This window comes from Lepisma saccharinum, chromosome 6 (assembly GCF_977018435.1).
Source record: "Lepisma saccharinum chromosome 6, izLepSacc3.1, whole genome shotgun sequence".
Taxonomy (NCBI): Eukaryota; Metazoa; Arthropoda; class Insecta; order Zygentoma; family Lepismatidae; genus Lepisma; species Lepisma saccharinum.
The window spans coordinates 68,170,695-68,196,765 of NC_139234.1; positions in this window are offsets into that span (position 1 = coordinate 68,170,695).

The window sequence follows — 26,071 nt, forward strand, 5'->3', positions numbered from 1 at the left end:
GTGTTTTTGAAAAAATTAAATAAATACTAAACTCTAAGTTAAAAATTTGTAAATGTATATATGATACAAAACAAAATAAATAAAAATTAATACATACCCTGCAAAAAATCAATAAAAAAGTTGAAAACCTCTCTTTGTGCATCCAAAATATAATAACAAATCCTTCCTGACTGGATTAAATTGTGTTATTTGAGTAATAATAAGCCTAAACTTGTAAAATAAAAGGGTAGAACTTGTCAAAACATACTTTTGCATCCAAAATATAATTCAAAACACATCTAAATTGTGTTATTTGAGTAAACTAGAGAATAATCCTGTAAACTTGGAAAAAATCTCTCTCTCTCTCTCTCTCTCTCTCTCTCTCTCTCTCTGTGTGTGTGTGTGTGTGTGTGTGTGTGTGTGTGTGTGTGTGTGTGTGTGTGTGTGTCTTTGAGAGTCCAAAATGTAATAAAAATGGTGCCTGAATAATATAAATAGTGTCATTTGAGTAAATATTAGGCTAAACTTGTAAAATAAACAAATAAAAGTTGAGAACACACACTTTGTGTGTCGAAAATGTAACTAAAAATCTTTCCTGAACAGATAGAATTGTGTTATTTGAGTAATAATAAGCCTAAACTTGTGAAATAAACAGATAGAAGTTGAGAACACACACTTTGTGTGTCGAAAATGCGACTAAAAGTCTTTCCTGAACAGATTGAATTGTATTATTTTGGTAATAATAAGCCTAAACTTGTGAAATAAACAGATAGAAGATGAGATCACACACTCTGTGTGTCGAAAATGCGACTAAAAGTCTTTCCTGAACAGATTGAATTGTATTATTTTGGTAATAATAAGCCTGGACTTGTGAAATAAACAGATAGAAATTGAGATCACACACTCTGTGTGTCGAAAATATAACTAAAAGTCTTTCCTGAACAGATTGAATTGTGTTATTTTGGTAAAAAATTAACATAAAATTGTGAAATAAACAAATAGAAGTTGAGAACACACACTTTGTGTGTCGAAAATGTAACTAAAAGTCTTTCCTTAATAGTATAAATAGTGTTATTTGAGTAAAAAATAGGTACAAAATTGTAAATAATAAGTTAAAAATTGAAAAAATGTTTTTTGTGAGTGCAAAATTTAATAAAAAATGTTGCTTGAATAGTACAAATAGTGTTATTTTGGTAAAAAATTAACTTAAAGTTGTAAAATAATAAGTTAAAAGTTGAAAAAATGTCTTTGCGAGTCCAAAATTTAATAAAAAATGTTGCTTGAATAGTACAAATAGTGTTATTTTGGTAAAAAAATTAACATAAAATTGTAAAATAATAAGTTAAAAATTGAAAAAATGTTTTTTGTGAGTGCAAAATTTAATAAAAAATGTTGCTTGAATAGTACAAATAGTGTTATTTTGGTAAAAAATTAACTTAAAGTCGTAAAATAATAAGTTAAAAGTTGAAAAAATGTCTTTGCGAGTCCAAAATTTAATAAAAAATGTTGCTGATTAGTACAAATAGTGTTATTTTGGTAAAAAATTAATATAAAGTTGTAAAATAATAAGTTAAACGTTGAAAAAATGTCTTTGTGAGTCCAAAATTTAATAAAAGTGTTGCCTGAATAGTACAAATAGTGTTATTTTGGTAAAAATAAGGATAAGCTGTGAAAATGTTTGACATAAAGTCAAAGTTTGGTAAAAAATAAACTCAAAATTAAGTTAAATAGCACACAGTAACATACATTTACTACCTAAATCAATAATCAAAGGGTCCTAGGTTCGTTACCCCGTGATAAAAGCAAATGGTGAAAACTGTAGGCCCCGTCCCTAATAGCTCTCCCTTCTTCATAGTACAGATAAAAAGACCCTGCGCTAAAGCGTCCTGTGCCTTGAAGGCAAACCTGAGCGGAATATTAATTGGCGGCGGAAACCGCATAGCTTCAGAGATTTGACCCTTGCTGCGTATTTCCAGACATCCTTTGTTGTCTGGTTGAATCCCTCCCCTGCCCTACAGCATTGCATAGCTTTCCCCTGTTCTTGCGTACTGGTTAACCTTGAAAAAACCGGTTCTGAAAATCTACCGACGCGTTCTCTGATTGGTCAATCAGGTTCCTTCTTTGTCCTGACGTTGTGACGTCATTTGACCTTGACCGCACATCTCCCAAATTCCTTTCTCGTCTACCCTCAGCGCGGAGCGCGGAGTTCACCGTCTTCTGTCTAGCGTGTTGCACCACCGTGTTTCATAATATAATGCAATTATTACATAGTACTAATTAATAATATTACATATCGCGGGTTCGAGTACCGGGACCGTCCCAAATCGTAATTGGACCTGTACCTACACCCATTAACACCGTTCATAGCGGTTCATAAACCATAAAAACTTATTTTCAATATTATAAACATTAATATTATCGATTTATACATTACATACTTTGCAGTAATGAATATAAAACCATATGCATAGCGTTTAGTACCTCTAATTACCTTCTATATACATATTTTTCATAAAATAAATAATTATATATTTATAAAAAAGTTATAAACATGCAAATACATAAATGTAAAGTATTCTAAGTACGTGCAAATAAAATCTAAGTACGCGCAAATTAGTTCTAAGTACGTGCAAATTAGTTATAAGTACGTGCAAATAAAAGACCACCCATGGAGAAAACAGACGTTGGCGCAGTCAGATACTACTCACACCACCTCGGAAAACGTGCAGTTTGGCTGTAGCCATAAAAGTATTAAATGTATTAACTGGATCATGTTTCAAGTTTTAAATAAGAGATACAGTTGACAGGTAGTATTTATTCATCAACATATTTTCTAACGATTTTCCTTATCTTACTCACGTCAGAGTAAACTAATGTAAATCCAAGGATAGCGAAACTTCTTACAAAGAATTCCGAACATGTGGCGATAGTATGTAATTACGAACAGTCACAAGAGCCAATTCGTCAGGTGGTGCTCCTAAAATAGAGGAGCATTGTCACACAATCCAGTAGCCGGAGGCGTTTGTCGTGTATAATATATATATATATATATATATATATATATATATATATATATATATATATTATACACACACACACAAAGTATAAATATACATGTAACCTAACATAGCCTACCCTGACCTAACCTGTCCGTTTTCTATTGACTGGCGCTGGACCGATCGCTGGATCAAGTGTGCGACATCAAGGAGAGCTAAGAATGAATTAACAATACATAGCACGCATCTCCCTCTTGAGAGACCGTTAAATTTCAGAACGGGACTACACGTTTGGAAAAGCGAGCGATATTTTACAGAATTACGCACTTGTGGATTTTCAATGGACCCAAAGGTAGGTGCAAGCTGGCTTCCCAACTGTGTTTTAGTTAACCACAGAGCGTAACCTCAAGTTAAAAGTAACAAGGGCCACATGCAGTATCTACTCCTACGTATTATATCTGCGATTTATTCGCCAGCGCCATCTGTTGACAACCATGAAGGCTTACACTAAATCTAATGTGACACGTGAGCGTCGCGTTGAGTTCCCCGGAGACTCTACAGGATGATGTTCGCCCTCAGGTTCATCTACTGTGACGTCACGGGGAGTCGAGTGGGATTGTGCACGTCACGATATTCTTCCCGCGAAGCTTTCCGGGACTACCTCCGAAAGTGATCAATGTTGCAGGAAGGAAAGGAAGGGGGGGGGGGGAGGCCTCGAAAGTTTCCTTCCCCTGCTCTCCTTTAATTTTTGGTAGGGTGTGGGTCAGAAAGGGAACCATTCATTTGTAAGCAAATGACGTCAGATGAAAGATTGCTTATTTGTGTGTGTGTGTGAGAGAGCTTTATTTTATTGTATCATGCTTTTGTTAATCGTGAGGATGATTGACAATTAGGTGAAAGGGATGATATGAAACGTAGTGAAACAATAATGTTAAAGTACTAGAAAGTACAGACTTAAGGCTCGGCTGGACATTTGACCAACGCCAGGGCAGCTGTTTTCAAATTTTCCTCTTCGAAAAACAAGTAGGTTAGTCCAAAGTCTGCAAAATTATATATGTTTAGAATTTCTTCTAGAACATTCACGTGAATATAAGTGTGATTTGATTTCCCAGTTGTCTAGATATTATTGATAGTTTAATAGACTTACAAGGGATCACGACCCTCACGGCCCTCATGGCGGAGTCGTTAGCATATCGCGCTACGACGCCAGGGGTCCCGGGTTCGAATGCCTGGGCATGGATGTTTGTGAGTGTCCATTCATCAATTTCATCATGTCATCACTCATCTCCATCTTCGCAATTTAGCCAAAGTTTCGTTATTTTAGTTACTTACCTAGTTAGATAACAGCGAAAGCACGTATATTCACATGAATATATATATACATGTATATGGCGGCGTATCATGCACAAGAGCTGAACTTTTTGACCATACTGTAGCGTTTCGAATTGGAAAAAAAATGCGCTGTGTTGGGAAGTTGCTCTTCCACTTTTATGTCTTGGACTTCCTTAAGTGAAGTGACACTGTCCAATTTGTCTCTTCGCCTTAAAGAAAATAAATCAGGCGATCACAAAATAATAATACTATTCGTCGCATTCGAACTGAGAAGACACTCCTGTATGAAACATGTTTACATCTCCACCGAACCTCACACCGTTGTCGTAGCAACGAAATAGTTACAGCTTGAAGGAAGTGCTTGTTGCATGAGATTAAGGTTGCAGGTTGCGGAGAGGGGGCCTTTATATGTGAACTGTTGTTTTCCACATTGAAGTGAGTAATTTTATGCACATTTTCAAATCTATTTCACTTCTGTATTTTAGTCTCAGGACTTCGCAGATATCATAGCTAGCCTGGAGGCATATGACTCTCTTTAATTTGAACGTGGATAATTCGAATCTTTCGGTAATTCGAAGAAAGTTTATTTCTCTTGAAATTCGTATTGAAACCACTGTTAAAAATTCATATGCGATTTGAATTTTCGAACCTTATATTTGGATAATTCGTAGGGAAGAATAAGTTTCTCTTTGCAGCCTTCACCCTCTCCTCAATAACATGGATTGCACTCCTTTTGTGTTCGTTCTTGAATCCCTCCCCCATTAACCAATGATCTGTGAAACCTTCTTATCTGCTCTCAGTTGTAAGTCGTTATCAGTGGTGGCGATTGGGTTCCAAAACTAAGGGGGCAAGGACAGTTTACTTTCCCTTGGTAGACAAGGTTTAACATTGAACGGGAGCAAAAATGGCAAAAGGTGGGGGGCAACTGACCCCCTCGCCCCCCTAATCGCCGCCACTGGTTGTTATTGGTCAGAGTAAATTGTTGTCAATATCGAAGCGTGGTGCGTTGAATCTGAAGTAAACGTTAGTGATGACTTGTTTCACGCAATAAGTTAAATTGAAGATTTTGATTGCCGTGTAAAAATAAACTAGGAAAAGGAAACAAAAATCACCAACTTCTTTATGAGTGAAAACACTTACACTTATATATGATTTTGTGTGTTAATACAGTGTACTTATTTATAAGTATTCTCCATTTACTTGTAGCTTGATTACTATTGTGATGGGAATTGTTTTTGAGTTGTACACTGGCGAACTTTAAAAAAAGGTCTCGCTCCTCTAAGTTAGATTGGAAGGTAGTTGGAAACACTTCATTATTCCTGTATTGGATAAGAAAATGGGGGAAGGCAGTTGCAGACAAGGCCATCACTACCCTATGCGCACGTAAACTTGTTTCCGGAAAGCTTTCTGTTGGAGTGTTGTCAGGCATGATCTGGGCAGTTTGTGGAAGATTTTTGTGTTCCTACCCCCTTTTTCTCTGTGAATGTGTGTGTGCGTTCGCGCGCGCACGCCGACACCCGTTTCGTTTTAAGTTTGGCGTATGTTTATTGCATTGACTAATTGCTGTTATGGCTGGGAATGAACCAGGTTAGCAATGGACAAATAAAAAAGTATAAGAAATACCAACATTCCTGGCCTGAGTAGTTAGTAGTAGTAAAGGTTAGGTAAAGTTCCTCGTGCATATAGCAACGTGCCATGAAGGCACATTTAGGGGATGTGGTATTAGGGCACCGCATATTCTCGAGCGCGTCCATTTTAGAGGAGATACGATCAGCACCACGCTCCAGCCGCCTTTTTTCCTCCAGGGTTGTAGTAGAAATGAGAAAATAGAAATGTTTTGCATTCTGCGTATGTGACAGTATTCTTTGGATATTGTCCCTGAAATATCTGTTAACATCCTAACCCGCAGTTTTTTCAGGATAAACTAGTTGAAGGCCACGAGTGGTTCCTGAGAAGTAATGAACATATCACAGAATGCGCACTAGTATAGCTCACATTTCTTGGGTGGGGGGAGGGGGAGAATGATATACAAATTTATTCTATGAATGCTTACGTCATTGTGACAATGGAGTATAAGTTGCAGACTAACGAGGATCTGGCATCTAGACACAAGGCCAGTATAATGGTCTGTGAACTTTGGGCTGTGTCCTACGTTTGTGATTGCCTTTCACAAATTTCGTCTTAACACACCTTTCATCCTTATCTACGTGATTACTCAAAAGTGGAAGAAAAGCGAAGTAAAATAAATCAATCAATTGGTCATTGTGTCCCTGCGTTTTTCAATATTTCTTTCCGAACGAAAATTAATGTTTCACCGATGTAATGCATGAGTATAGTCATGTGAATTATTATTTTCCGTCATCATAGTGTGCTTAATCATTCCTTAAAGCATAGACTTTAACGCTGTTGTCCTTAGTGTAAACGATCTTAACTGTGTGGAAGTTTTTATGTAGGCAAAAAAATGGTTAAGAGTAAATCCCAATTGATTGTTAGAAATTTAAAATATTATAACTCTGACGTGGCGCATATTAACTGTTCTTAGTTCGCTGCCAAGGAACGATTTCTCCTAACTAAAAAGGATTCCGGCCTTCGTGATAGAGTGGTTAACACAGCTTGCTTAAACACCGCCTTGGTATTTTGTTCGTTCGGTGTTCATTGTGACTGTCCCTTCATCAATTTCATCATTTCATCGCTCATCCTCATCGTCGCGTTTAGCCAAAAATGGCAGAAAAGCGAAGTAAAATAAACCAAATCAAACATAAATAAGAAGCTAAAGGGAAAAATATTCCATTACCAAAAATAAAATATATAAAATACAGTAATTACTTTGTTGACACTTCCATTTTTTGGCAGTGTGTAGCTGTCTTAGGGTCGTATGTTCGAATTAGCTGACCTCAAAATATACGAAGAGTGAACGATTAATGGAAATAGAGATGCACGTTTCTATTACTTGAGTAAGCGTTCAGTCGTAAATCCTGTGGACACAGTGTGATTTTCGTGCAAGGAAGGGTTCCTGGGACATCAACTAAGTCGACGTTTACTTATAATGTTACGAGGGTATGGATTTCTTTCAACAAGTGCAACAAATGGTAATGGTTATAGAAATTATTTATACAATTTGCCTGAGTAACGTCGTTTTCTGCCTCTTGAAATTAATGATGACTGAAGATGAAAAGACACACGTGGCAGATTGTAACGTGCTTGGAAGGCAGAGGTCTTAAGTTCGAAGCATGATTAAGTCATGTTTTCCCCCTCACATCCATGTTATCAATTGGCCAATCATTCTCATCGCCACGGATTAACCAAGAGGCAAAAATGGAAAAAAATACAGAAAAGGGGCAAGGAAATGCACATATCGTGCCGAGTCGAGGTTGTGTGTTGCAAGACAGAAATGTGTAACTATTATCGCAAGAGCACGTTCAATTATATTAGGGCAGAACCATATATCACACAATACAGGTGAAATTGTTGTAGGTTGACGTGAACTGTTAATCTGCCTAAACTCTTAAAATACTCTAATATCAGGTTGGTTTTTTGTTCCACTTATTATTTCAATTTTGAGGGTCTTCATGAGACCCTATGTTCGATTGATTGATTGATTTGCTTTATTTTACTTCGCTTCTTGTGCCACTTTTGGCTAAGTTGCAAATATGGGGGAGGCCTCCCCGATGGCGCAGTGGTAGCATCGTCGCCTTGTGAACAAGTGTTCCCGGGTTCGATACCCGGTGGAGGCACATAGTGGTTCGGATCCCACTTTAAACTGTAGGTCCAGTCCCGATTAGCCTTACTGTGCATAAAGTGGACTTCGAACACAAACTCAATCAAATATGGGGATGAGAGACGATATGATGAAATTGATGAATGGACACTCACAAATCCAAGCCCAGGCCTGGCGTCGTAGCGTGATGTGGTAACCACTCTGCCACTTGGGCCGGAATCTATTTTCGAAGCGTGGGTAATATTTAAGAGCTTATTGTGTTCATTCATGTTTTCTGGTCACTCCAACATTCGTCCTTATCGTTGAAAGTAAACAAGAGGGATATAATATGGTCGTAAAAATAGCAAAGTTACAAATTTTTACTTTTTATATTTGTTTTAGAGCTAATGACAAAAAAAGAAAAGAAACGAAAAAATGAACAACCTGTTTTCATTCATGAAGTAAATAAATCGCCAGCTCAGAACCTGATTTCTTGAGAGCTCAAAATGGACAACAAATATTTCTTCCGAGGCCGAATGACCACAGATAGAAACGCTGTGCTAATTCCTTGATGACTCACGGTGATGACTCATTTTGTTTTATTGATTTTTCTCTAATAATGCATGATTTTCGAGTTTTGGACAATTCGATTTTTTCACACCCCCTTAGAGATCGAATTAAAAAGAGTCCAATATAATATATGGGTTCATTAGTTCAATATAATATTTTTAATTTGTGCTTTCGGAAACTTTATTAACCTTCATCATAATCTGCCCATTGAACGATTTATCACAAGAGATCTGAATCCCCAGTTCGACGGAGAAGATAAGACGTTTTTCATCTTACTCTTCCAGTATCCGTATCAGGTGGAAGAACGCCTTGGCGAGCATCATTAGACTCGTGTCAGGGAGCTATGAATTGGAAATCTGATCAATAGGACCTCCTTGTTTCCACACAGGTTACTCCGTGGGAAGAGCAGGCTGCTTTCTGAAGAAAGGTGATGTATCATAATCGACCGTAGTTCGAGAGATGTTTTCCATCTCAGAAGGCGCCTCTGCATAAACGAAAGGAGAGAGAATGCTGCGAATATTTGGAGAGGTTAAGTGTGGGAAGTGTGCAAAGCGAATCGAAACAAGATTATGCTCTACACAATCGTACAGTTTTCCATAAGCAGTGGCGCCAACCTTTGAAAAATATTGGGTGGGCTGAAGTCGACGATTTCTCTTAAAATTTTATGAAAGTAAGCTGAAGATTTGCCCTAAAATGCCTTTTTCTTTTTGGACAGAAAATGTAGGCTTTAACTTTTAAAAACAGTTTCAGCCCATAATTTTATATTGCCTGTTTTGTTGCCTACTATTTTGGTCAACAGTTCCTATTTTGAAGATAAGTGGTTTTTGTGTGCCTACTGAGGGAAAATGATGAAAAATCTGCCAATGTTCATCAATTATAGTGCCTATTTGATATTTGCGGTGCTTTCTTGCCTGCCTATTTTGAGAGGTTGTAGTGCCTACCGATCCTCATCGTGATTGATTGATTTGCTTTATTTTGCTTCGCTTTTTGTGCCACTTTTGGCTAATTTGATATGATCCATATTATTATGTGACGTCACAACTTTAAAATATGTCACTGATATATTATACTTTTATGAAAGGACACGTAAATGTTGTGTTATTATATGTAATATTGCACCTTGTTTGTAATGTATATCTTTTGTTTAATGTTTATTGTATTTTATGCTCTATTATGAGTAGTTTAATGTATCTTCATGTTTGCGAGAATGCACTATGTGAATTTGTATTTCTAAACATGTGTAGATGTCAGTTTTGTTGATAGTATCCTTTTGTAGATAGTGAGTGATTCATCTGTACTTGAATCTGTGTTCTCGAAAATAGTATAAAAGCGAGGATATCGCGTAAGAAATAACACACTTTCGCCACGGATCGACGAAGCTTTTAAACTTAAAAAGAACTCCTCTGTGTTGTGCATACATCTTGGTATGGTAGTTCGTTGCGCAAGCTAGGCCTATGTGATCATAGGTATGCCGATAGCCATGCATTGATGCTATGCACAATACTGTAACCATTCCACGTTAAATAATAAAGCTAGCCTAAGGATTAATTTGTGATAAGAGTCTAAAGAGCAAAAAATTGGCTCAGTTATTATTGCATATCTCTTGGTGTGGTAGTTCGGGCCGCAAGCTAGGTCTATGTAATCATAGGCATGCCGATAGCCACGCATTGAGTTTATGCGTTTTAGTTGAGTCAATTCATCGACAAAGCGAAATCCCCGCCATCGTCTCAAGTATATTCGCATTATAATTGCCATATATAAAGAATAAAACCGTTTACTTTATCTACTGCAGCAATGTGATTTTATTTCTCTATGCTGTGAATATTGTCTTTGCCTAACACTATCCCTGCACCTGAGAGGAGTCTGTGTACTTCACCGAGTCTCATCGTTCATCGCTGATTTTTATTAAGTTATTATTAATAAATATAATAATACGTTTAATAGTATAATAATACAGGCTTGAACGCATCAAATTTGCGAAGATGGGGATGAGTGATGACATGATTAAATTGCTGAATGGACACTCACAAACATCCATGCCCAAGCCGGGATTCGAACTCGGGACCCTTGGCGTTGTAGCGCGATGTGCTAACCACTCCGCCAAGGGCGCCGCTCCTCATCGTGATCATAAGTCCTTAACCTCCTTTACCTTTCCTAATAACGATCTGACCACGGCTAGTGTATATAATATAGGGCACTGAAAAGTATCGTATTGCAGATGTAACAAATTATTATGAAATATTTTGATAACACTCAGTCTTTAGGTGCATCTAAACTGAAGGACTGCATCTATTGTTTAAAGTGAAATCCGAAACACCATGTGCCGTCCACTGGGTATCGATCCCAACATCCCTTTATCCTTAATTACAAGGCGATATATATATGTACATATACACACACAGACACACACTTATGTATAAAAATATATATGTTGGAGAATAACCAACTTTCTTCTTTGTCGTTAAAAGTGCCTTAGTGTGATAGCCTGAGGTGAAACACGTCTGTTAGTGACACGTGACAGTAACATTATTGCCAGTGTCCCTCGTAATATTGTGAAAACATCGATTTTTGGAACAGCCCATTTATTCCCTTGTGCAAGGTTTTTGAAACTTCGTCAAAGTTCTTTTTCTGTCAAATTCAATAGATGACCATCCAAATTGTTCGTTGGTATTGTGAAATGTTGCAATAATTTACCTCAGTGAGTTCTGTGCATCAACACACACGATTTGCAAAAAAACAACAAAAAAACCGCCTTTGGCAACACTTTTCTTATTTGTTATTATAACATGCATGTTCTTACATACGTTTGTCTCTCTAAATTTTCCCAATATACAGGGCATTCTCTTTGCAGAAAGCGTTTCTTCTCATTCCGTTTCGCTATTCCGTTATACGGTCGTAAACACCGGGTTGCGTGACTTTTCGGACACGTGTGTAAAGTAATACGCATTGGAGGCACTAATCAAAATGATAATTACTACCCGTACATGAATACTCAGGCGTACGCGTATCTCCCGTTAGCAATACAGGGAAGGGACAGAATGCATCTGTATTTGCACAACCTTCGACCAGAGATCTCCATAGCATTATCCCATTCTTTCCGGAACCCACATTTGCAAAATTAAGCATAAATCTGTGGCATCATGAAGAATTGATATGATGTATTTCGATTGAAGCGGAGAGCGAGGATATTCAATTTCTTAGAGTGGCTTTACGTAAGGGTAAACAGCCCAAGGTCCCCTTTGGCTCGAAATGTCAAGTTTATGCAATCCTTCCCTGCACCGGGGAACGTTCGAGGTTGGTTCAACGTGATTGGCATTTAAAGTACGCCGTGTCGAAAATTAAGGTGCCGCGCGAGGGGAAATAAACAATTAAATTTAAATTGAATTCTGCTTCCTGCAAGGTGTCCCGCTTGTCAATATTAGTTAGGGCGTGGGAACCTTATTTTCCTCCCCCTATCCCAGTTTCGAAGCCGCAAAGGTCAGTGTTCAGCATTAAAGATCCACTGTTGGATGCTGCAGTGAGATGTCTCGGAGATCAAAGTTGGAAACATTTCAAGTATAGATGCACAGACACCCCTTTTTTTCTTAGAATTTACAGGGGATGGAGAAAAATATGGAAACACCACGACACCGAAACGGGTGATATCGACGTAATTTTTCCACTTGAAATCGGATGCCATGCGATATTCTTTTGTTTTGCGCCGTGACATAAGACCCTGTCGGACTGGTAGGAGTCGATAGTTGCGCTGTAGATAGTGTGCAGTGCAGTTGATACTGAATCATGTCCGAAGTGACAGTGTTTCAAAGATGGCAAAATGTTATTACCAAAGTAGCCATGTTATTTGCCGTATCGAGAGGAACTTTATCCAAGTGTGTTCGGAAAGACATCATCAGATAAACACCTGTGTGAATGAAAATGTACACTGAGTGACAGAGACAGAAGGACACTGTGAAGGATTGTGACCATGTTTTGCATGAATGCTGCAAGATCCTATTATTCACCATCCAGGACTTATATTTGTCCATTCCTCGGAGACTGCAGACTGGAAGCTAAAGGCAGTCCTGCATCTTATTAGCTACAGCATTCCGTCTTTTCTTCGCAGGTGTTTCCATATTTTTGTCCATCCCCTGTATATGCACAGGGTGTTGGAAATTACTCATTGTGTAGGACACATCCAGTCCAACGACTTTTCTTTGTTATGGTTTACTCATTGAGCTCTGGTTTCGACCCTACAAGCCCAAGGATAACGGAATTTTATAGCCTGTATGTATGTAACTGCACATCACATATTGATGGTTCCAACTAACAATGATTGGTTCCGATACTCCTTTCCGAGATTTATAATCCGATCCTTAGTTTCAGGATTCCTTACCAGATACTCGGTTCCAGGATTCCTTACCCGCTACTCGGTTGTAGGACTCCTTACCCGATACTCGGTTCCAGGATTCCTTACCCGATACTCGGTTCCAGGATTCCTTACCGGATACTCGGTTCTTGGATTCCTTACCCGATACTCGGTTCCAGAAAACCTTACCCGCTACTCGGTTCTTGGATTCCTTACCCGCTACTCGGTTCCGGGATTCTTTACCCGACACTCGGCTTCAGGATTCCTTACCCGATACTCGGTTCTAAGACTCCTTACCCGATACTCGGTTCCAAGATTCCTTACCCGAAACTCGGTTCCATGATTCCTTACCCCATACTCAGTTCCAGGATTCCTTACCTGCTACTCGGTTCCAGGATTCCTTACCCGATACTCGATTCTAGGATTCCTTACCCGATACTCGGTTGCAGGTTTCCTTACCCGAAACTCGGTTCCATGATTCCTTACCCGATACTCGGTTCCAGGATTCTTTACCGATACTCGTTTCCAGAATTCCTAACTCGATACTCGGTTCTAGAACTCCTTACCCGATACTCGGTTCCAGGATTCCTTACCCGCTACTCGGTTCTAGGATTCCTTACCCGATACTCGGTTCCAGGATTTCTTACCCGATACTCGGTTCCAGGATTCCTTACCCGCTACTCGGTTCTAGGACTCCTTACCCGATACTCTCTTTCAGGATTCTTTGCCCGGTACTTGCTTCCATGATTCCTTACCCGACCCGTCTCTAGAATCCCCAACGGAAACGTACGATTTAAGAAGGCTGGAACGCGGTGCCTTCAGCGTACAAGACTAAGACCAGAAGAATGTACGTGTTAAGATCGATCAGGTTCATTCAAAGCCAACCCGTTAACACCTCCACGTCGATGTGAGAGTTACAATTCTACGGAGAAGGCGCCCAGATGTTTTAAATCTCTCTATAATCCATCTTCAGGAAGATTCACTTCCCGCCTACCACCACCAACACGGCATTTTTGTCGTATGCTTTCAGTTCTATAAACTTCTCCTGCACACTTTTATCGCCCTCCGTTTCGAATTGAAGTGGATATATTTGACGTCACCCAATGCCATTACAGGTTTACGATCCTCCTTTTTTTACAACTCGCAAGAAACACTTTCCCTTCGATCTCCCTCCTTTTCTCGCAGCTACGTCACGTTTATAGTTTTATGGTCCATATTTACCATTCACCGTCGCAGCGGAGGCTTACCTTCTTCGGTAACTAGGATTCAAGGAAATACTCGTCTCCTTTGGACTTTGGTATACTAGAGGGCTTTCATATTCCGGCCGGAAAGCGAGTAGAAGATAATACTCATGAAAATGAGGATGTTCGTATCCTGTTCTCCTGTAGAACAAGGAGAAAATTGACAATGTTATGGGAGCATTAAAACGTCCTCTATAATTTATAATTCTTCTGATATGCGAGCCAGGTAATGGTAAAAATCAAGAGTCAATACACGATCCAATCTTGTTTTCAGGATAAGATATAATTACAGCCCTAGCAACGGCAGTTTTTTCTCCCGACTGTACATCATTGCAGTTTTGTATTTCATAAGCAAAATAACGTTGTGCGAAGAATTTTTTTTCTCTTATCTTTATTAGAGACTAGCTGATTTCCCGGCGTTGCCCGGGTATTTATTTATCCCAATCTTGTATTAGACAGGAAAATAATGAGTTCTAACTATAGTGTAAAATGTAACTAATTTTAAATGTGATCGTAAAGGTCACCAATTAGCTTAGCGACTCCGAAAACTATGGATTCGACACTAATCTAGGTCATTTGTGGCATTTTATTTTTCACCCCCTCTCACCCCCCATGCCGATAGGTGAGGAACTTGGAGTTGAACCGCATTGGGAGTGTCACGAAAACTATGGATTCCATTCGCAACACAGCCTGAATGTTAGACAACCCGAGAAACACTATCGTTGTGCGGATTACATAGAGTCACGGATATCTGTTTGTGCGGAATTTACTATCGGTGGTTCTCGATTATTTTTACATGTCACCCCTTCCCACTCCACCCTTAGGGGTGACAGGGGTGTCTTACCCCAAAATATTATTTCCAGATTGCAAGTGATACGTGTACCAAGTTTGGTTGAAATTGCTCCAGGCGTGCGAGAGTTATGCCGGAACAAACAAATATACACACCCACACACACACATACATCCATTTATATATATATATATATATATATATATATATATATATATATATATATATATATATATATTATATATATATATTATATATATATATATATTATATATATATATATAGATTAGAAATTCTTAGTGAAAGTCGGAAATATACGTAACTGGCATCAACATTTACGGTAACTACAGCGAGAACATGTTGACGCCGACCTCTGTGACGGAGTGTTAGCTTATTCCGCTTTGGTGCCATGGGTACCCGGTTCGATTCCTGGACAACACATGTAAGTATGCCCCATTATCTATGTCGTCAGTGAGTCCTCATCGTTGCGATTAAATTACATGTGTAGAAAGCTAAGTAGGAGCAGAACAAAATAAGTTATGATTCTGAATAGACAAAACTTTCCTTTTTGGATTTATTTTTTTCCAATTATTCTTTGTTGTTCCTTTTATTTAGGATCATGACTTTGTTAATGCCATCGCTGTTATTTTTGAACTGTTTATTCTAGTTTGTTCGTTGGAGTTTGGTTTTACATATTTTTTCGTCGGGATGAAGTTAATACTTATGCGCCCGTGTGTGTGTGTATGTGGGTGTGTACAACACACACGCACCCGCGATACCAGGTTACGAAAACATTAGCAATGTTGCACACTGAATTCACAATTTTTGAGCAAGCAGAATCGTCTCGAAGTCGATGCAATGCAAATTTATCTTCGGATTCTGCGCGAACCACTTCTGTGTAGAATACATTTCTGTCGTCCTCACAGGATTTACTTCTCTATCTGAAAGTATGCAGGCGAAGGAATAAGAAAATAGGAAAGAACTAGTAGTTTCGACAGCATAAAATATGAGCAAAACTCTGTCTTGAGTTACATTCGAAACCCAAATTACCTATCTGCTCCATGCATATTGTTAGTAAACTTGGTCAACTTTTTAACATACGGTTAAAAAGAACACATGGAGAATAATAATAAATAAGGCTCCAAAAGGCACGCCGTACTGAGTATGCCCTCACCAAAATTGTCTTACTGGCTAATGGAACTTCGAGAGTTGCTGGTATTTAACGAAGACGTGTCGGGTAAGACTCATCGCACCAAACTCCAACACCTTCTCGGTCAAGCGCCGTATTTCATCTTCTGGCGTAAGCGCGGAATGCTTTCGTGGTTACGTTAGGCTTGTTGGGTTTAAATCTCTTAGCATAAATACGCTACATTTAACATTTAGCCTGACGTTAGAAGACAAAATACGCTGCTTGACGAAGAAGGTGTTGGAGTTTAGTGCGATAAGGAGACCCAGAAGGGGCTCTATCTGGTAGGGTAGAATGTGTGATGAGAGGTTCCTGATGTCCTAATGCTCCATCTCTTAATTTGAATTGCAGGAGACTTATGGACATGAAGGAAGAATATAATACTAATACACTTTGTCCCGGGAATCTTAGGAGCAAGCGGACGAAAACAAGTCCTCCGCGCAAGTAGAACTCGAGAGGGGAAGTGAGTGCATGAATGGGAAAACCCGACTGTAGTTACTAACAGTTTGCAGCAGCGCGCACTGCTTTGTTCCGCCAACCAGCTTTCTCCTCTTCTCTTCCGTTATTCGTGAAGACGTAGCTCCACAGATTTTCGAGACAGAGTGTAGTTTGTTTTAATGTCGTACACAGTGGACGAACAGTGTCACAATGCACAGTGTCAAAGCAGAGGATGAACGCTTCACAGTTGATCAGTCCGCCTATAGCAAACAAGAAGAGCTGGATAAATAAAAGCTCTCTTAGCTCAAATTCGCATTTAGGTATTTATGGGTACATTAAATGTGGCTCCTCCTCAGAATATATCCCCTCCCCCTTACTTTACACGAGGGGAAAACTTGAAGTATCTGGGTACTTCGTGCATATTGTTAAAACGCTTGCCGTCACCTCTAAACAACTCCGGGCACTGGCAACACTGCGGATGAGAATGAAGCAAGAAAGATTACTTAGATCATTCATTCCTTTTCCCACAAAGTAGACAACACCCGGGAATCTCTGGAGCGAGAGTCACAGGGCACTTCTTTCTGTGTTAATGTGGAATTGGTTTACTTCATCTTTGGTGCCTTGTTACACCATTGGCTGTCAAATAACATCAAGCACAGAGAACTTAAACTCAATTAGGTGTTGTGTTTCACCAAGTGAAGTGTCAATTCAGCTTAGGCTGGATTAATAGTAACCGAATGTTATGGACTGAAATTAAATGTTATAATGCGTTTTACTTATATATCCAAAAAGGAAAGAACATTTCGCCAGTAACTTACCACCTACAATATCATTAAATAACAACAACGAAGAAATATTTTTTGATGTGTAGAAAAGTTTCAAAGCCGATAACTCAAAGAGAAAAGGGTTAAATCTTCTAGCTTTGCGAATGCTGCCATCTTGTGGGCGTTGAACATATTGCTGACAGGAGAAACTATCAGATGTAGGACTTATGCATATCTTTAGATGTAATCTATAGCTTTTCCTAACAATGGGACGTGCCACCTGGGAACTGACCATAAACTTTATTCCTCAGCTACAGAGGAACCAGATGGTGTGGGTGGAAATGACGACTTTCGGATAACATTACGACCTCAAGACGTGATTTTGTTACAAATGTGGATGCACGTATGAGAGCCAAGAGAGGATTTTTTTAAATTTTTCCTTTTAGAAACGTATTCTTTCAGACATCTCGTCAATATTTTAAATTTGTGAATTTTTCTTTTGCTTATGTATAAAGAGCACTATCAAGGCAGGAAATACTTGCTCATAGACGCTAATCATGTAGAAAATGTTTCAACCGGGAACTAAATAATTCATTAGGATTTGTTAAAGCAAAAATATTATTAAAAAACAGAAAATATGCACTTAAGTAATCCCTTCCGTGCATTTAAAACAATATACGCATGCATATTTGGCTTCATGGCCGTATATATACAGAAATAATGGGAGAAGTTCAGCTTTCAGCACCCCGAGTATAGTAAAATTTTAATAATTATAAACCGTTAATAGTAATAATAATATTGTTTGATGTTATATTTGTAAAAAATATTAATTGTTATTATTATCATCAAGAAACAATTTACAATTAATCAATACTATATTTCGTTCCAAACAATCTCATTGTACCGAGGAACCGCAGTGCATCATCAGCATGGCCAGGGGCAAACCTATTGACAACACCGTGAGGAGAAGAGTGGTGGAGTTGCAACGGGATGGACTCAGTGAACGGGAAATAGGGCGCCAACTGAATTTACCCAAGTCAACCGTCCACTGCATCATCAAACACCACCAAAATACGGGTACTACAGAGCCAGGTAAGGCCCCCGGTCGAAAGCGCCTGCTGAGCGTGCGTGACCTACGGATATTTAGGCGCTATATCCAGACCAACAATCATGTTTCTGTGGCCGAATTACGACTGTGGACTCGAGAACGCTTTCACATTGAAGTGTCAACCAGAACCATTCGCCGTTACCTACAGCGATGCGGTTACCGAGTGTACAAGGCGAAACGTAAACCCTTCCTTTCCATGTTGAACAAAGGCAATCGACTACGGTGGGCACGAATGTACCGGGGATGGACATTTCGGCAGTGGAACAGGGTTTTGTGGACGGACGAATCCATTTTCAATGTTGTGTACGGGAAAATACGGAAAACAGTCATTTTTCGGAAGGAGGAACAGAATGAAGCAAACTGTTATGCACGTCGGGTACAGAAACCTGCGTCAGTGATGGTATGTGGATGCATGACGGCATCTGGGGTTGGCCCACTACACGTCTGTGAGGGCATTGTGAATGCACATGCCTATACACGCATACTGGAGCGGCATCTTCCCACAGTGCGAAGGCACCTGTTCCACAGGCGGCGTCTCATCTTTCAGCACGACAATGCCAGGCCTCATACAGCGCGGCTGACAAGAGAATGGTTGACTCGCCATCACGTGCGAACTCTGCCATGGCCACCATCGAGTCCCGACCTCTCTCCCATTGAGAATGTGTGGCGTGTTCTTAAGCGACGTGTGCAACAGAGGGCACCCACGACAGTGGCTGCTCTTATCGCCTGCCTGCAGGAGGAGTGGCACGGCATCGATGTGGAATACCTTGAACGACTCGTCCGCAGCATGCCCCGACGCATTGCCACAGTTATTCGCCGACGGGGCGGCGTCACACCATGGTAAACAGGATCCCCTCTAACAGTGGTCGAACTTCAATGTCACGTGTAGATGGACGAAAATGTTTTATTTTGTGTAGACACCATACATTGCTGCGTTGCAGCGGAAATTTACGTTTTCCTTTGTTCCATGTAGCCTGCTGAATAAAATATGTTCAGCATATGCATGTGTTCTCCTTCTTTCACAACGCACTCCTATATTTGTGACTGGTCGAACTTCATTGTCACTAAGGTTGTATTAGCATTCATATGTTTGCTCTCGGTGATTCTTGCCTGGCCAGCGTTCTGTTTTACGCATCATAGCTGGACTTTACCCGATATTTGAACCGAAACTTTCCAGTTACGAACTCAATTATCCAATGGATCGGAAAATTACCTCAGGTTCCATAAATCCCATTCAAGGTGTCTGCGCAGGTGACTTTTTCCTAATGGCAGTTATCATTATCAATAAAAGGTGTCAGCATCTCCCCCTGTCTTTTTTTCGGGTATCGTTTTGACACAAAAGCCTCCTCCCACCTTACCTTCCCCAGCCATTTCTGCTCAAGAGTTCCCGGGAAATGTCGCCAGGTCTTCTGTTGACAGGATGTTCTCGGCTCTTTCGTCGCTTGAGGCTGCTTGCTCGATTTACGGAGGAGCTGGCAATATTGTTTGGAGACCCATTTGACGCTCGACTGGGGACATATTTACAAAACCGATGTGAAAATCGCAACTGTGGGCGTGGCTGATGGCAACAGCCAAAATGATCACATAAAATTAAAAAAAAAAAACAATTTAATTGTTGAATGTTCAACACTTAGAAACTTTCACACTCCGTAGAAGACATAAAAACACGACCAACCTTTCTTTTTCTCGTTTCGACGTCTCTCGAAAAATTGCGTTCTCTATCCTGTATGTATGCTACCATGCGGTTCAAGGTGGCCACTGGTCTTTATTTCTCTGTCGGATAATATACTAAACGCGATAATATCCTGCCGAAAAAGTTTCATGAAACTACAGCACACAATTCTCTTTCACCTGCACAGACGCTATTTTGGATGCTACTGCCTGCAGCACCGCAAACGCCATTCACAGAGGGCAACACTCTACAGCAGTGGACTATGTTTACAGTTTTTATGATTAGTTATAATGTGACCGCCTACCTATTCTCCTAGCACTTCTGGCAACTCGAGAATCGCAGGGGACCAACTTCCTTACTTGGATTTTTACCTTTCAGGCTTAAACCACATACGCTAACTCATGCAAAATTTCAAAAACAAATCTGGTGTTAGTAATTTCAGGTTTTTATTAATTGTTACATGCAAACATGCTTGAAATTTATTAGAAAACAATCCGATTCACATGCATCGCAAAAACTTACAACCACGGTTTCCATTAAGCTAAGCCACAGAATATCTCCACACTCCTATTCCTCTATTTTATACAATGCGATTGCCAATATGACTTTTCTTTGCAGCGCTGTCAAAGTTATAATTTGTACAGCGTGATTGCCATTGTAGTTTTTTTTACAAATTGCTGGCAAAGTTGTAATTTGTACAGCGTGATTATTTTTATATACAACATTTTCAACTAGAGAACTTATGATCTGTCATAAATTCCCCGGGGTTGGGAAATTTGACTTTCTTACTGAGAATCACGAAGAAATGTCAAATACTTCATGCATTACTAAAATTATGACATTGTTTACATGCAAGAAGTTAGTTAGAAAACAAACACCACATAAACAAAGATATAACATGTAAGATTATGACAAAATATCATATTCATATATTAAATAACTTAACATGCATAAACACAAAACAGAATACACATATGTACAGTGTGTATGCATAATCGCAGAACCAAATTTGTACAATTTTCAAGCATAAACACAAAACAACACACGTGCAGTTTACATGCATCAGTAAAAAAAGGAAAACACATCATGTACAATTTGCATGCAGAGATAAAATCATCACATATGCATCTTGCATACATAAATAAGCATAAATTAGCATGCATACATTTAAAACATGCAATAGACAACATGTATGCACAAACTCCACATATCACAAATATGGTACCACTAAAATTTACAATTGTTATCATGCTCTCATTAAATATAGTTAGACATCATCATACAACTGCTCCAAACCTAACTCATGAAGTTGCAAATCGTTACGCATGCTTCAAAGTTTGTTTATCCAAAGTTTTTGTTTGTCCAATGAAGAATGCCAAACTTTGATATTTTTTACGGAAATATTTGCAATGTCTTTTCCAGTGTTGCAGCATATGGCTTTCAATGTGTTATCATCATGAATTTGCATACAAACAAAAGGACCTTGGTATAAATTACAATATTTTTTTATAATGCAAGTGATAGTGTCACTTTGAGGATGCAGTTTTATGAAGATCAGATTGCCTTGCTTTACTGGAATTTTTGTTGCTTGTTTTTCATGCTGATTTATAATATGTTTTTGTCTCTTATTGAAACTGCATGTTTCTGCCATAAGCAGCTTATTTTTCCACATCTCTACATCAGGAATGCGATCCGTTAGTACTTTTTTACAGATATTTTGAGGTTCAATATTTAGCCTGAGTTCTATAGGAGCATAACATGTACTGGAACAAATTGAATTATTTAACAGATGTAAAATGGCAGCAATATTGCAAAATATACGCATCAATCTATTTATTTCCTGGTGATATCTCTCCACTAAGTTGGCACTTGGATTATAACTGGGTATGTAAAAAATTTTTACATTAAGAGCATTCATACCTTTTGTAAAATGTTCTGCATTGTGGACCATTGCAATTGTGGACCATTGTCACATATAATGATTGTTGGTATTCCCAAATGGATGAAGTAAGAATGTGTTAGTTTTCTAGTTACGATGGAAGCTGTACTATTGCCAAAAGGATATGCCACAAGATAACGGCTAGCAGAATCTAATATTGTTAGTAAATATTTTTCACCTTTGGAAGAACGTACGAATGGACCTTGTAAATCAATAAATAATATTTCACCTGGTTTTGAGGGTTTGTCCATGATTTCCAGATACTTAGGAGGATGTTTATCTAGTTTACTTTTCATGCAAATTTCACAATCAGTGATGAAAGATTTTGTGTCTCTTTTCATATGAGGCCAGTAAAACATTTGGTAAATTTTACCAAGTGTCTTGTCTGTACCAAAATGACCACCTTGATTATGATACTTGTGCAGTACAAGATTTACTAATGATTGAGGCACGCATATTCTTATCCGGTTTGGATTGTGAAAATCTTTGATGGTAAGTAGATCATTGTGAATAAGGTACATATTCTTCCAGTTTCGATGTTTGCTCTGTTGTGAACTTTCACAACCAGCGAGAACAGATTTAACACCACTGCAATACGGATCACTATTTTGTTCATTAACAAAATTGTTTTTATCACATATTAATGACTCATCAAGATACTCAAAGTTATTCATGAATATGAGTTCATTATTATGGTCATTAAAAGATCGGCTCAACAGGTCTGCCAAGAGGTTTTCTTTACCTCTACAATACTCGACATGGAATGAGTACTGTTGTATTTGAATAAACCATCTAGTCAGCCTATTGTTCCAAGTGTGTGCAGATTCTAACCACGTGAGAGATTTATGATCTGTGATAACAGTAAATTTTCTACCTAACAATAGTGATTTAAATTTGTCCAGTGTAAAGAGTATTGCTAACACTTCTACTTCAGTGGATGTATATGATTTCTCAAAAGGTTTCAAAATCCTTGACACGAATCCAATCGGATGCATGTTGTTGTCTACCAGTTGAAAACAATATCCTGCAATGCCTATGTTTGATCCATCAGTTTGAACAAATAATGGTTTGTTCAAATCTGGATGGTAAAGCATTGTTTCTGCAATAATGGACTGTTTCAACAACTCAAAGGAGCATTGTGCACTTTCATCCCATTTCCACTTTTTGCCTTTTTTCAATAACTGGTACAAGGGATGGATGTGCCATGATGGCATAATCTTTAACATATTTTGATAGCCAATTGAAACTTCCCAAGACTTTCTGCAGTTGCTTGAAATTGCAAGGGACAGGTAAGTCTTTTATGGCTTGAACATACTTGGGAGATTTCTCATAACCCTGTGCACTGATAGAATGCCCTAAAAATTCCACCTTGACTTGACAAAACCTACATTTGTCCAGTCTCAGTGTCATGTTGACATCTTGTAACTTGTCAAAAATAAGTCTTAAATGAAAAAGATGTTGTTCGAAAGACGTGCTTTTGACAATTACGTCTGAAATAAACTGAAATAAAGCTATCCTTTGTGACTCATTTAAATGTTCACACTCTTTAACCCTTCTCCACAAGTCTTCATCAGAAGGATGAGAGGATGACTGTGGGGATATGTTAGATACAGAAGGTCTGAAATCTAAATCTTCTTCAGGACAACTTTCATTTGAAACAGCGATAAATTTGGAGAAGTTGCTTCCTTCGCTCGATTCCAAGAGTAAGCCTCGCTGGACAAAGTCTAAAGTACTGTCAATTGCAACGTCCCCCCCGGTTGTTCACCAGTCGTCACAAAGTTAGTTCGCTGCTACTTTTGTCGGGAACATGAGACGCTTTTATCACTCATCAGGGCTTGCTGGGTGGAAAAGAAAACACAACACTCTTTTCAAAGTTAAACACAGTTTTATAATCGCTTATATTTCCCAATCACTTACCAATAAAACACTAGAACATTCAATACTAACGTGGGCAATTCACTCACATATAACGAAAGTCAAATGACATAATTAATTGTTTACTTTGAACTTATCGGCAAGAAGAAAACTCGAAAACCAAAATCTATACTTCAATTCTCTCCGTTTCCAAGTTCTTATTGATTCTTCACCTTCACTTGTCTTTCAAACTCGGTCTGTCGTCAGGTGAGGAACATTCAGGTGGGTTCACTTCCTCGGCTGAGATTAGAAAGTGACGTCAACACGAACAGATTTTGACGTATTTATAAACATATATAAAAGTTCCAACTACAACTGTATCAGTCTAACTATAATTATCTGTGACAACTTGCACATTATTTGAAATAACAAACATTTTAAAAATCTTAACTTCTTACAAATATAAAATCTTAAACTCTCAGGTTCGTTTCAATTGCCCCTCGTCCGGGGAAAATTTTTGAAGAAATTGTAATTTACAAGTTCTGAAATAAATTTTGAGTACATAAAGAACATTAAAATATAGAGTTTATCTGCACAATTGAATGACTCAATCTTGGCTTCTCTTCATTTGACAACAGCTCAGAAGGAACGTAGTTTACAGTATCAAAAACAGAATGTAATGGATGGTAGTTAAACAACCAATAAACAGTGAATTCAGGCAATGATTGATTCCATGATGGTTTAATAGAACAGTAGGCTTCCATATATCTAGTTTCTTCTCCAGAAAGACCTTGTAGAAAACGGTATAGGGTTCGATAAGTGGTGAACTGAAATAGTACTTTCCTATAGCACTTCAAACTCAACACTCTTCTTGCTTCTGTGCTTCTAGAATAATGCCTTTAAATTCCACACCAGCAATATAATAACTCCTGCTTATAGGAATCAATCCAAATATTTACTATATGGACCTTCTCTGAGAGGACTACGGATTTATACATCCCGATTCTATCCTCATCTTGGACCTTTCGGATGTACCGCACTAACTATATATCTGGAAAATCCTCCGTCATTTGATCAGGAGTGTTAACAAACAACACATCAACCGCATTTTTCTTAATACTTATTTCTGCCTGGTGCAGTTTCTAGAAAAAGCATTCGCCAGAGGAAGTCAGAACCAAAACCTTCTTAAATGAATACTTTGGTGCTAAAATTCAGACCACTGATTTTCAGTTCTACTTGCCTACCATCTAACACTCTCTTCTTGAGTCTTCTGGAAAATAGGTACACCAGTTTCACATATGGAATTTTTTTTTCACTTGACTGTCTGAAGATACATTTTCGGTCAGCAAAAATAATTTATATATTATCCTATATTTTACGTCCCGTCGAGTTCACTTGCCTAAATGAAGAGGAGGCACTTAGAAAAGGTCGACGTTTGTTTGACATGATTGGGATCGCTGGTTGTGCAGAAACTCTCTGGTAGTCTCCACTGCTTCTTTCTGCTCAGAGGCAACGTCATGTCTTGGGGAGAAAGAACCACAATTGTCACCTCTACGTCGTGGAGAGTACTGTCTAGGCGGACTAGGGCTACGTCGTTCTTCGTAACGCCATCTGTCTGGAGAATTCCGCTCTTGCTCTGACGAGGCCTGTAGAAATTTCGCTGTCTTTGGTTTTGATCTTGGTTGAAACCTCTCCTGCCTAATCATCTGTTGAATCTTCGAGGTCGTGAGAAATTTCCTCCTCGACTCTCTGAATCCGTCTGGATATTCCGGATATTAAAACTTTTATTGCCTGCAGCCTTTTTATTCTTAGGGTCTTCTTTATTCTTCCAGGCATCAGGGTCATCATAAATATCGAAGTCCTTTAAGAAGTGTGTCAATTCATCCACACTTCGTGGAGCATGCGCCAGACAAAGATTCCGAATGCGATAAGGAAACTTTCCAATGATCAAATTAAGTACTTCACTCTCATTAAAATTGTCAGCTAGGTTTCTATACGCTGCGTAGACACTCCAGGCAAAACTCTGTAAGTTGTCGTGGACCAGGCGAGAATACCTTCGGTTCCTCACAGCCGCTAGTTGTCTTTGTTTTGCCTTTTCTGATGCAAATTCATCCTTAAAGCGTGTGCAGAAATCAGCATAATTCACAAAGTTGTCCATAT